Raw genomic sequence first — 12422 nt, 5'->3', positions numbered from 1 at the left:
AAAGAGACTTCTTTGTGACCTCTGGGTATATTTTCGCCTCCGAGTGTCTGCCCTTGGCCTCATTCCCATACGCTGTGCAAACTACAAGTTCAGCAGAATCAGGTCTGCAGATTCAGTAGTGACAGCCCTGAGTCCCTGTTTCCTTCTGTTGGCGGGAGGAATGACGCTAAGCGGCGGAGCACCGGGCTGGTTTTAAGGTCCCTCCATCGCTGGCTGCACGCGTGGCTGCAGTGCAATTGTAATGGGTCAGAACTGGGTCAGAACCAAGGGTGGCTTTTCAGGGTGTCAGTGCCTCCATTTACGAGAGGTTGAATTACCTGTCCGGCTGGGTGAGGGTTGTTTTCTAGGGGCTGCCACTGTTCCATGCTGGACCCATTTACCTATCAAAGTGCACTTGACCCTTCAACGGTGGGGCTTGGGGCACCACCCCTCCATGTGGTGGGGTACCTGAGCGCGGCTTAGGGTCCGCCTTGCGTACCCGAGGTCCCGTGAACGCAGGTCCACATCCTCAGTCCAACCAGCCGTGGGTCGTGTGGGACCTAAGGGTTTACTACGGAAAAAAATCCTGGGGAGTTCCCGTTGTGGCTCAGTGGAAACAACCTGACTGGTGTCCGTGAGGATGTGGGTTCGATCCCTGGCCTTGCCCAGTGGGTTAAGGATCTGGCATTGCTGTGAGCTGTGTTGCGGGTCGCAGACGAGGCTTGGATTCCGCCTTGCTGTGGCTGTGGTGCAGGCCGGCGGCTGCAGGTCCGATTCAGCGCCCAGCCGGGGAGCTTATGCATGTCGAGGGTGTGACACTAAAAACCAGAAAACAAAAACAAAATTCTGCCTGTAACTGGACCTGTGCAGTTCGAACCTGTGTTGTTCAAGGTTCAACTGTAGCCTAAATACTTGGGGTGACGGAATTAATTTGTCCACCTGGAAGGTTGGTATTGGGCTAAGGTGCAAAGAAAATTCTGCAAGGCGGATAAGTAGGCGTGTAAGTCATGTTTCTGTAGTGAGATTTGGTGGTGGGGGGGGTGGTAGCAGATTTTCTTGAAGTTTAAAAAAGCTTCATTCAGAAATAACCTTAAGAGTGTGGCACATGGGCCCTGGCCCCGGCGTTGCCGTCACTGTCCAGGTTTGTGCCTATGCGGGTGACTTCCTTGGCACACTGGTTCCTCACTGGTTCCTCACACGCCGCACGGCAGCACCTGTCGACAGGCAGCTCGGCATTCAGGACACGGGTCCTCCAGCCTGGTCTGGGGTGAGGAGGGCGGGGGCTCTTTGGCCTCGGGCACACACTCCAGCGTTTTGGCAGCTGCCCTGCCTCCCAGGCCGGCCTGGGGCATCGATCTGAGCATTGGCGGAGCCCAGCCCCGCGGCGCGCACCGTTCTCAGCGTTCTCAGCGCTGGGCCTCCCGCAGGGCTGCGCCCTCTGCAGCCCGTAATTCCCACCTCCCGTCCCACTTCAGACGGGATTCCTGGGATTCTTGAGCAGTAATAGGAAGGCGGTCTGGTTTGATTAAGGCATTTGACGTTTTGTTGTTTTTTTTTTTTAATTTGGCTGCCCCTGAGGGACGTGGACATTTCCAAGCCAGGGCTGGGCCCCCCGCCACAGTTTCTACCTGTGTCATAGCTGTGGCAACGCCAGATCCTAACCCACTGCACCACAAGGAAATTTACATGGCATTTGACCATTACCGTGGCTTTAAAAAAGTTGAGGTATCTTTTATAGATAAGTGGCTTTATGGGGACATTTTGACGGGGCGCCCGTCTCACCAGCCTTGGATCTGACCCTGCGGTGCTGAGGTCCCCAGTGCCGTTGCTAACCTCTGGGGTATTGTGTTCCATGCCTCAGTTTTGAGGACACTGGAAATGAGCTCTTGGGTGAAATGGTGCCAAGACGCCGTGTCCAGTACATCTGGACGGTGAGTTTGTCCTTGAGATGGTGGTGATGTGGACTGTGTGCCTGGGTCGGCCAGCATCTGAGGCCGACCTCGGCGGCTCCCTGCTCTGTACCCATTTCCTCTGCTAGATCAGCTTACTCGGTTCCCTGGGCCTGCCTCCGTTGTGCGGGTCAGAAACTGCGGCGGCCACCCGTCCTCGTTGCCTGTCGGGAGTAACGACCGCCCACGGGCGGAGTCCGTCATCTTCCGTCTGCGCGTTGCCCGGCTAGGAGTGCAGAATTTCTTACCATCTTGGCACGTGCTAGTTGTGCGGGTGGTTTCTGTGAAATTTCGAGGTGGGAGAAGATGAGGACACGGGCGTCCCTGACCCCAGGTTGCTGACCACCCGCCCCCCCCAGCCTCCCAGTTTGTGGGACGTGGTAGGAGGGGCGGGGGGTGATCCAGGGATTTCCGTTTCTGGAGGGATCCAGCCCCCCCCCCCCCCCCCCGCTCTCCAGGGTTCAGAAAGGGACCACGAGGTGATGGGAACGGTGGGATTAGTTGACCGGACACAGCGTGAGTTACCGTGGGAACGGGCTCTGCCCCCCACGCCCACCTCCCTGCTCTCGGGTCTCGTAGCCCCTTAAGCATTCATGATGCGCCATCCAGCTGGAGGAAGTGGCCAGGGATGGTCTGTAACAGGGCCGCACCTACGTCGCAGGGTGTGGAGATGCAGCGTGATGACGCTTGTTAGAGGAGTCAGGATCCGGGGCACGGGAGCTCCTCCTCTCACCGTTACTGTGCTCCACCTTCCCGCCAGGTCCCGCGCCTCATGCCTGTCAGCTTCTCTGGGCAGACCTAGTTGACAGCAGTGTGCACGTCAGCAGAACTTTGCCTGATGTGTCGCCGCATCTTCGAATTGGAGAGCTGGGCAGGAGCTTAGAGGCGACGTACATAGCACGGCCTGCTCAGGACACGCTTCGCCTCGGTCGTAAAGTACCGTGTTCAGAGCACAGACACCCTTGGGCGCCCGATCCCTCTGAGGGACTGGCTGGAGTGAGCCCCGCACGCCTGGCCCGCACCGCCCTCCTCGGTCACGGGGTTTGGACCGCTGCTTGTTCTCTCCAGGGAGGTGACTTAGCGCCTGCACTTTCTGATGGGAATTGTGGTGGATTCTCTTACCACGTGGTATTCCGGTTTTGGCAGATCATTGATTACTCAGTGGTACTTTCCCTGAGAATTTGAAATTCTACTAGATGCTTTCAGACAGTTCCAGACTTGAGTTTGAATTCTTAAAGTCTTAGGGCCAAAACTAATATGAACGTGTGTCAGTGGGAAAATGACTTTAAAAATTTTAAGTTTTACCTTGAAATTCAGTATCCGAGTGTGCTGTGCCATGTCGCTTTGAAACATGACTTTCTTCTGTAGAGTCAAAAAATTGACCTCCGTCATCTAATGTGTTTTTACATCTCTGAATATTTTCCATTTTAACTGTAAAAATTACAGGCACCAGGGAGGGAGGGAAAGGGGAGGAAGGACATGGCCTGTGGTCTCGAAACGTTTCATGTTTTGCTAGACTTTGTAAGTTTTTTTAAAATAAGAAATTGATGAGAACCAGGATCTCTTGGGCGTTCCCTGGTGGCTCAGTGGGTTGGGGATCTGGTGGTGTCACTGCAGTGGCTCAGGTCCCTGCCTTGGTGTGGGTTTGATCCCTGGCCCGGGAACGTGTGTGTGCCAGGGGTGTGGCCAAAAAGAAAAAAAAGGCACTAGCATCTCTCCTGTCCCTGCTGTAGCTGGAGGATGGAAAGAGCCATCAGGCTGGCGCCTGGCGTCCCGGTTCAAGAGTTTCCACGCCTACAGGGGTGTGAGCCTCCACTCACTCCACCAGGATTCCCCGGGAGGCGCCCCTGTGCCCAGCAGGGGTCTCGTGGCGGTGGTGACCCTGTGCACAGAGCCAAGGTTTTTACAGTTGGGCAGGACTCTCAGCCCTGCTGTAAGGGCCTGCCACGCGCTCCTCCATTGCCGTGGGGTGACCAGCTGCGCCCTCGCAGAAGGGTCAGCCGGAACTCATCTGCAGGCCGGATGGGAGGGGCTTGGCTTCCTGCCTCCCCGCGTGTGGTTTTGGGAGGGACAAGGGGACAGATCAGGGACCAGAGGCAGGGACTCCTGAGAGGCGTGCTTGGCAGGCTGGGTGCAGTGGGAGGGAAGGGGAGGCGGCCCCAGGCCTGAGGGTAGTTGGCTCCTGGGGGCAATGGCAGGGGGACTTAAAGAAGGGTTGTGGGGTTCTTTCTCGGAGGGTGGGGGCGTCAGTGGGGTCTCCTCGAGTGATGCTTGGGGAGCTTGTCAGTGGGGACAGACCAGGGCTCAGCTCTCCAAGTGTCAGAGCAGATTTTATCATCAAGTGGCCAAAGAGTGGTTGGAAATACTGGACCTGGGGAACCACTCGAGGGGTCGAGTTGGCAGATGGCGATTTGGGGGCAGGGGTGTCCCTCCCTGTAACTGGGCGTGTGCCTGCCTACACCCCGCAAGACGTGTGGCTCGGTCACCGCACCGTGGCCGGAGGGGCCCAGCCCAGCTGGGGGCAGGGGTGCCCTGGGGGAGGAGGACTCCGGGTGGCCTGAGGGGGAGGCTGGCTGGAATCGTTCCCAGGGCTCTTGTCTGGTCCCTGAGCAGAGCCTGGTCTGGCAGTGAGTTTGGAAGCCAGCATTTTGTTTGCGATCCTGAAGGGCGTGGGAAGGCAGTGTTGGTGGGTGGCCGAGGGGGAAGGTTCCAGAAGACGGTTTGGCTTGGGTGGGTGTGATGGCCCCTGGTGGGCAGTCTGGTGGAGGAGAGGTGGTAGTAGTTTCTGAACGGTTAGTCTGGAATACCTTTTTGCAGACACGTAGCAGAGATGGTGGGGCTGTTTTTCCGCCCGCCCGTCGTCCGTGGCCAGGGTGGCGCCTGCCAGGAGGGCGCTCGCCCTCGACGCTGCGCAGGAGCGTGTCCCGGAGTCCGGGATCCCGACCTGCTGGCTGGGTCTGGAGAGCCGGCCCAGGTGTGCACCCTCGTCGGGGTGCGCAGAGGGGTGACCCGTGGTTTTTCTGCATCTGGAAGGAAGTTGCAGAGAGACGTCCTCACTTCACCCCTCGACGCTGGAGCCCGTGACCTCGGTGTCGCTGAAGGGACCAGCTGTGTTCAAGTTGCCCCTGGAGGTCTTTTGTGTCCGTACCTGCACCCCAGGACCGCACGGTGGAGGCAGGGCTCCCCAGCCTCCGTGGCCAGTGGGCCGGCAGCCCGGGCCCCTCTGCTCCTGCTCCGACTCCCTCAGCTCGCCGCTGGCTCTGGGCATCCTGCCTTGATCCTCCGGGCCGGGCATCCGCCCTGGCGAAGCGGCGACCCCGGGGAGACCCCACACGCCACCTGTCTACGCAGTGCATTCGCGAGGGAGACGTGGGGGCCAGGCTGGCTGCACCCCCTGGGCACATGTCTGCTGAGTCTCTGAGACTCACCCAGGTCTGCCGCCGCTGAGGAGCTGGCCCTGCGTTATCACAGCCCTGCCTCAGTGGCGACGTGGGGCTTGGTGTCACCGGAGCGAATGCTTCATAGCGGACACGGTTTAGTAGCTGCCAGGGAAGAATTAAAATGCGGGCGTTATGTATATAGAAACTTCTATTGCAAGACACATGCAGGCCTTTGCAGTGCATTCGCATTGAGCGGGGCCAGTTGGTAGATCAAATAAAAGTTGCCTTTAATTGCCTTTGTGGTTTCTATTTTATAGCAGACATCACCTGAGATTCACTTCCCTACCCGCATGGCTCTTAGGCTTCCTTTTTAGAGATGGCATTCCTGAGAGCAGTGGCTGTCACAGTGGGGTCCACGGAGCCTCAGGACTGTCCCTGAGACCGCCCCGGGGGGACTCGCGGTCCGAGCTGGTTTCCCGGTGGTTGTGGTGAGGTCATCCGCCTTTTTTGCACGTTGACATTTGCCTCAGGTTCCCGAGCTGCAGGTGTGTCACTGGACTCTTGGCTGCTGTGCAGTGAAGAAAAGCCATTCTCACTGAGAACGGCCTCGATGAAGCAGTGAAAGGCATTCATTTTGTGAACGCGCAGGCCCGAGCGCCTCTCTTTATTTAATACTCCGTGACAAGCACCCAGCGTGTCGGAGTGCCTGTTGTGGTGCGGCGGAAACGAACCCAACCGGTAACCATGAGGATGCGGGTTCGATCCCTGGCTTCGCTCAGCGCGTCACGGATCTGGCCTTGCCATGAGCTGGGCTGTAGGGCTCGGACGCGGCTCTGATCTGGCGTTGCTGTGGCGGTGGTGTAGGCGGGCGGCTGTAGCTCCGATTTGACCTCTAACCTGGGAACCTCCGTATGCGGCCCTGAGAAGCAACAGCCAGGAAAACCAGACAGGAAGTGTGTGGGAAGCAGCTCTGCGTTTGGAGCTGGAAGGCTGCCTGGAGGCGGACCTTCTGCAGTTACTGGAGCTGCTGGCTGAAGTGGCCGCTTTTCCGTGGATCACCCTCGTGGAGTCCTTGGCCGCGACGGGTACGTTACTCAGTGGACAGAGTCAGCCTTCAGTGCGAGGAGAGAAGCTGACGGTTTTGCCAGGGGCAAAACTTGAACTTCAGAAAGCCTGTGTCTGCCACTGTAAGCCTGGCTGTCTCCTAATAGTCCAAGGCTTTTCTCATGAGGTCAGTGCTGGGTTAACCAATGAGATGCTTTAGATACTGTCGGGAACAACGCGTGGAAGGTCAGTCCAATTCCCTGAACCAGTGTTTTCCAAGTGACCGCATCAGACCCGGGCTAAAGATCCATTTAATGTGCAAAGACAGGAGTTCCCGCCGTGGCGCAGTGGCTAACGAATCCAACTAGGAACCATGAGGTTGCAGGTTCAATCCCTGGCCTTGCTCCGTGGGTGAAGGATCCGGCGTTGCCATGAGCTGTGGTGTAGGTCGCAGAGGCGGCTCAGATCCTGCGTTTCTGTGGCCGTGGGGTAGGCCGGCGGCTACAGCTCTGATCGGACCTCGAGCCTGGGAACCTCCACATGCTGTGGGCGCGGCCATTAAAAGCAAAAAAAAAAAAAAAATCTATATGTTGCTATGTAATGTATTGATTTTTGTAATTTCTCAGTGAATAAAGTCTTCCTGCTCTTTCTGCTTTAATTTCAGAGGTGGTAGTATTGACAGACACTCGAGCACAGGGTCGCAAGCTGTCCCGTGGGGAAGGGGTCCTGAGACCCGTGCGCCGGAACGGGCCGGCCGTGCGGTGGCTCATGTCGACGCAGCCGCTTCCCTGGTGGCGCTGCTGCTTTTACCTTTGACGAGCTTTCTGTATGTTGGAAAGCGCGCCCGAGAGGGGCCGGGGAATCAGACGCGGGACCGGTGGGGAGGACGTGTCGCCTGCGGCGTGTTTGACCTTCTCCTGATTCAGACTCCAGCATCTCTAGGGGCTGTCGTAGAGCAGAACCCCCGCTGTCCTGGTCTCTGGGGTGCGTGGCCTGTCCTGTCCCCTCCTGCTTTCTTTCCAGTTCCTCCTCTGCGGACCCCTCCCACCCCGCCCTGATGGGGGGCGCGTGGAATCCGTGAGCCAAGTCTTTTTCACGTGTCTCAATGTAAATAAAATCCATTTCTTTGCTTACTGGCTTCTGATTACTTTATTACAACATTTCTATCCGAACGAATCTCTTTTCCTGGAGGGGCTGTGTCCCCAGCGGATGGGCTCTTGACCTGGGCGACTTCAAGCCGCTCCTGTGGGTGAACATGACTGTTCTGGCTCTTGTGGCGGGTGGCCTTGGCCTTCCTGATCCAGACGGCGCAGAGTCTCCTGGTCAGTGCCCTGGGGCTGGGGGCTGGGCGCAGGGGCCGCTGTGCGGCCTGGGTGACGTGGTTCTGACGGCCTTCTATGTGCTTGCACCCCAAGACTAGCCTTTGGGGGGCTCTGGCCTGTGTACATGCCAGCCCCCCACCCCCGAGCACTTGGCTCACTTCGCGAAGGGACAGCTCGTGCCCACGCTGTGCAGGGGACGCCCCGCTTTCTCCCTGAAGTCACGCGTGTGGCCGCAGCTCCTTGCTCGCCACTCTGCGCAGATCCGACGGCAGGGAAGTGCGGCCAGCGGGGAGGAGGGGGCCCGGGCCCGGGAGGTGGCGCAGCAGCTGCGCCCCGCTCTCTTCCACCAGCCTCGGCACGGGCATCTCATTCCAGGGCCCGTCGGTGGAACACCTCTGCAGAGGGTCTGCCCTGAAAACCTCCTGAGAAGAAGCCCGTGCGTTGAGACGCCCCTGAGGTCCTCCGGTGGCGGCCGAGAAGACCTCCCTGTGGACATGGGGCTTTGCTGGGCTCTTGTCTCTGGCTGCCTCTTCTCCCAGCGGGTGCTGGGGGGCGTTGCCCTTTTCCGCCTTTGCCGGGGAGCCCGGCTGTGTGCTCAACTTCAGTAGCTCTTCTTTTTCCTGCTTTAACGGCCTTGTGCTTTTATTTTACGGATGTCTGAAATATTTTTAAATTAAGCACAATTAAAAATAAACGTGCATTCTGTGTTTCTGCCGCTGAACAGCTACTCGAGTCCGTGGCTGACGCCCCGGGAGCAGCTCGCATCGGCACGTTCAGCCTGGTGCGTCTCACACATGAAGTTCACAGGCACAGGCTGCGTGGGTCCGTGACTGAGCTGTGCTGTAGCCCTGACGGAAATCAGGCAGTGGCCACCGAGGACTCTGCAGACCTGGGCTTGGGCTTCGTAAGCAGATGTGCTGCCCGCCGTGGTTCTGTCGGGGGGACCCTCTGTGGGCTCCTGCACCAGATCCTGTACGACTGCGCGTGGTGTGCCAGGCCCCGGGCTGGGCCGGGGGTGGAATGTGGGCATTGCTGCCCCAGGGAGCCTGTCTCCCAGAAGGAGAGACACGTGCTAACACGCTGCGTGTTCAGTGCCTGTGCCGGGTTGGGTCTGAGGGCTTTGCGATAGAGCAGGCGAGGGGGCCAGCGAGCTGTGGCTGTGGGTCGGCGGCTGTGAGGAGCCTCTGGAGCAGAGGCCAAGGGTCATCGGGAGTGAGAGCTGAGCTGGCAGTGGGGAGCCCAGCGGGGACCCCGGGGGTGCAGGGACAGGCAGGCTGGTGCCGGCATTTTGGCTGGGCACTTTGATGGGCTCTACCACCGCCCCAAAACCCGGGGGCCCGGGGGGGAGCCCAGGAGGGGCTGGTGCGGATCCACGTGTGCGAGGATGAGGCAGCGTGAGAAGAGAGGAGGCCGTGCCGGCAGGGCGGGTGGCGGAGGCCGGCAGGGCCTGCAGCTCCGGGCGGGGCCCCTGAGTGGTCACAGGTGCGGGTCGGTGTGCAGAGGGACACCTCTGGTTTGGGCACGTTCCCTCGAGACGAGACAGCCCCCAGGAGGCAGCCCCAGGCCGATCGTCGAGTGGCTCTGGAGCTCCCGGAAGAGGTGGCGCCTGACAGGTAGAGGGTGTTTCAGGGCAAGTGAAAGAGGTCTGGCGCCCGGCCTCGCTCTGTGTCGGCCTGAGGGCGAGGACTTCTGGGGAGTTGGGCTGGGCTGGGAGGCCGGAGTCAGCCCTGGGCCGGTGCTGCAGCGGGCAGGGCTCCGGCACGGAGATACCTGCACGGGGCAGTTTGGTGGGTAGGTGGCTTAAGGGCACATTGGCTGGTTCTAGAAGGACTGTGAGGACAGGAAGTGGGCAGCATTGTAGGCACGTCTAGGGCAGAGGGCGCAGGTGGAGGGGTGGGTGGGGTTGGCCGCGAGGGGGCCACTGGCAAGGCCCGGGGCTGGCGTGGGGGGCTGAGAGGAGGGCTGTGGGAAAGCAAGGCCAGCAGCCACGGGAGGGGAGGCTGAGCTCCCGGGAACCAATGGGGCAGAGGACGCATGGTGCCCCCAGCCAGGAGGAGGAGGAACTGGAATTTAGAGCTGAGGAGAGAGTCTGACCCATGGTCCAGGAGCACGAGTCATCCCAGGGCAGGGCCTGGCACACCTGCACCTGTGGTCCTGGCTGTGGATGCACCGCCTTGCAGGCGGGGGAGCGGGCGTGGGTGCAAGGCGGGCTGGAGGACGGCTCCCTCATCTCTGTCTGGGTGCGTGGTTGGCCTCGTCTCTGTGCTTCGTCTTTGCTGTAGAAACAGTTTCACAGGTGATGAAGAAAGAGTACGTGTTCACGGAAGACGCAGCAGTCCAGGAGGCTAAAGGACGAGGGTTGCTTTGTGTCATCCGTGCCCTCCCCGTGGGTCTCCTTGGCTCCGTGCGTGGCAGTGCGTGCACGCGCACAGGGACGAGTAGCTGCACGTCCCCGCGGCTTTCCTCTTTCCTCCTTTCTGTGGGTGTTACACTCTGGAGGCCTCTCCGTCCGCGAGAGTGGGCGCCGGCTCTGTCTGGCGGTGCTGTCGTTTGCTGGAGCACCCGCCCAGATCCCCGGGACGGAGCACTTGGGTGGTGGAGGTTGGTCCGTGGGTGCTTCCTCCAGGTGCTGCCTGCCAGGCGCTCCCTTCCCAAGCCTGTGGTTGTTGCCCTGAGAGACGGTGTGGGCGCCCATCGCGGTCCAGCTGCTTTGTGATACGAAGACTGGACCACCTCCAGGACTTCTGAGAAGTGGCGAATTTCATTTGCCAAAGTGGCAACCGCAGGCATCGTTCTCTTCCAGTTTTCCTGGGCTCATTGCCCCAGTTTTTTCTATTCAAACCCTCACAGTTAGCAGAATTTTAAATGACTCTGTCCTGGCAGCAGAACCACATTGAGTAAACAGCTTGGAGAACGTGGGGTGTCCTCACTTGGAAGAGGGTAGGATTTGGGATTTCATGGTGCGCTTGGAGGACTTTCTCACGCCACTCGCAGAGCTCTTCGAACCCAGGAAGAGCTTGGCTTGGGCACCTGAAAACTTGCCACTGCCCACGTGAGGGGCGGGGGTCCAACCTGGGACCCGTGGACCCGGGGCCGTCGTGAGGGGGCCTCAGGGCGGATCTCGGAGGCTAGGCCTGGCTTGCGCGCCGCGGAGCCCAGAGTACCTCGCCCGAAGCAGGTGGTTGGGGATTTTCCTCGGGTCGGAAGGCCGAGGCAGGCTGTCCACGCGGCACCGTGTGGCGCTCTGGAGCCGCCAGGCCCCGGCTCCCACGCCCTGTTCTGGCGGCCGGCGGCGGCGGCAGGCGGGCGAGGAGCAGGAGGAGGAGGTGGGGGCGTCGCAGCTGCCCTGCAGCCCCCCCCCCCCCCCCGGGCCGGAGCAGGTCACGTGGCCACGCGCGCACCAGCCACCGGGCCGTCCTCTGGCCGCGTGCCGGCGGCCTCGGGTGCTCCCTGCGAGCATCAGGGCGAGCAGGCCCCGGCTGGGCCGCCAGCGGTCTGTGAAGCTGGGCAGAACTGGCTCTCTCTGTGCTTTTTTCCTGGAAAGGCATCTGCAGCTTTTAAAGTTTAGATTCTGAAAGCAGTGTGTGACCATAAAACATCCGAAGCTCCCCCGTCCAAAGACTGGCCGGTTGGTGTTCTCTGAGGGTCACCGCCTCGTCAAGGAGTCCAGTGTACCCTTTGATAACCCCGCTCTGGGAGGTGCCCTGGGGCGCAGCGGGCTAAGGATCCAGTGGTGCTGCAGCTGTGACGTGGGCTCGGTCCCTGGCCCGGGAATTTCCACGTGCTGAGCGTGCAGAAAAAATAAAAACAACAACAGGTTTGCTTTGGTTCTTAGTTTGGAAAAAAGAAGGCGTTTATGGCATGAGTGGTCTTGGTCCTCAAGCTGACCACAGTTAATCTGCCCGGAGGTCCCTTTCAGAAGACGCAGGCTTGGCGTGGCCCTTGCAGGCCTGGCGAGTCCTGCTTTCCTCCGAGGCCTGGGGCTTGGCTGAGGCCAAGCAGGCGCCTGGACTGAGAGAGTTGCGCTGCGTGCCGGGGAGGTTGGAATCAAGAATTCCCCCATGGTTTATGCCTAGATATTTATTGCCTGACCGTTTTTAAGAGGAGTTTTTATTTTTTGAAGAGGTGATGATGCACAGGATAAAAAAATGCACACAGGAGTTCCCATGGTAGCACAGTAGAAACCAACCTGACTAGGAACCACGGGGTTGCGGGTTCGATCCCCGGCCTCGCTCAGGGGGCTCAGGACCTGGCGTTGCCATGAGCTGTGATGTAGGTCACAGATGTGGCTCAGATCCTGTGTTGCTGTGGCTGTGGTGTAGGCTGGTGGCTACAGCACTGATGAGACCCCTAGCCTGGGAACCTCCATATGCTGCAGGTGTGGCCCTAAAAATATAAAACACACACACACACACACACACACACACACACACACACACACACACAGATCAAAGGAGTTTGTTTGCTTTTTTTTTTTCCGTCTTTTTTTTTTTTAGACGTCTTGGAGGCTTCGCAGGACCACGGTCCCCCGGCACCCTCTTTGTCTCAGGGGTGGAGGCAGCCCTTTCTCCATGAAGCCCTGATGTCTTTGGGGGCGCGCTGGGGTTTCAGCGCCCCAGTCCGGGTGTCGGGGCCCATGCCGCCTCTGGATCCCGTGCTGTTTCTGCACCTTTTTGGTGGGCACACTCGAGTTCATACCTCCAACTCGCATACACGCCCCAGTCCAGGTGCGCGGCCCCAAGGTGACC

At 59.6% G+C, this 12422-nt stretch overlaps 1 protein-coding gene across 7 annotated transcripts in view; it reads left to right on the top strand.

The window, feature by feature from the left end:
* The window catches only part of BANP (BTG3 associated nuclear protein), a 76188-nt gene that overhangs the window by 7581 nt on the left and 56185 nt on the right, over positions 1–12422 (top strand). The gene's annotated exons all lie outside the window — the stretch shown is intronic.

The sequence above is a fragment of the Phacochoerus africanus genome, chromosome 8 (genome assembly GCF_016906955.1).
Source record: "Phacochoerus africanus isolate WHEZ1 chromosome 8, ROS_Pafr_v1, whole genome shotgun sequence".
NCBI classification, from domain to species: domain Eukaryota; kingdom Metazoa; phylum Chordata; class Mammalia; order Artiodactyla; family Suidae; genus Phacochoerus; species Phacochoerus africanus.
Note: the sequence above shows the minus strand (reverse complement) of the source record. Positions and strands in the feature narration are given on the sequence as shown.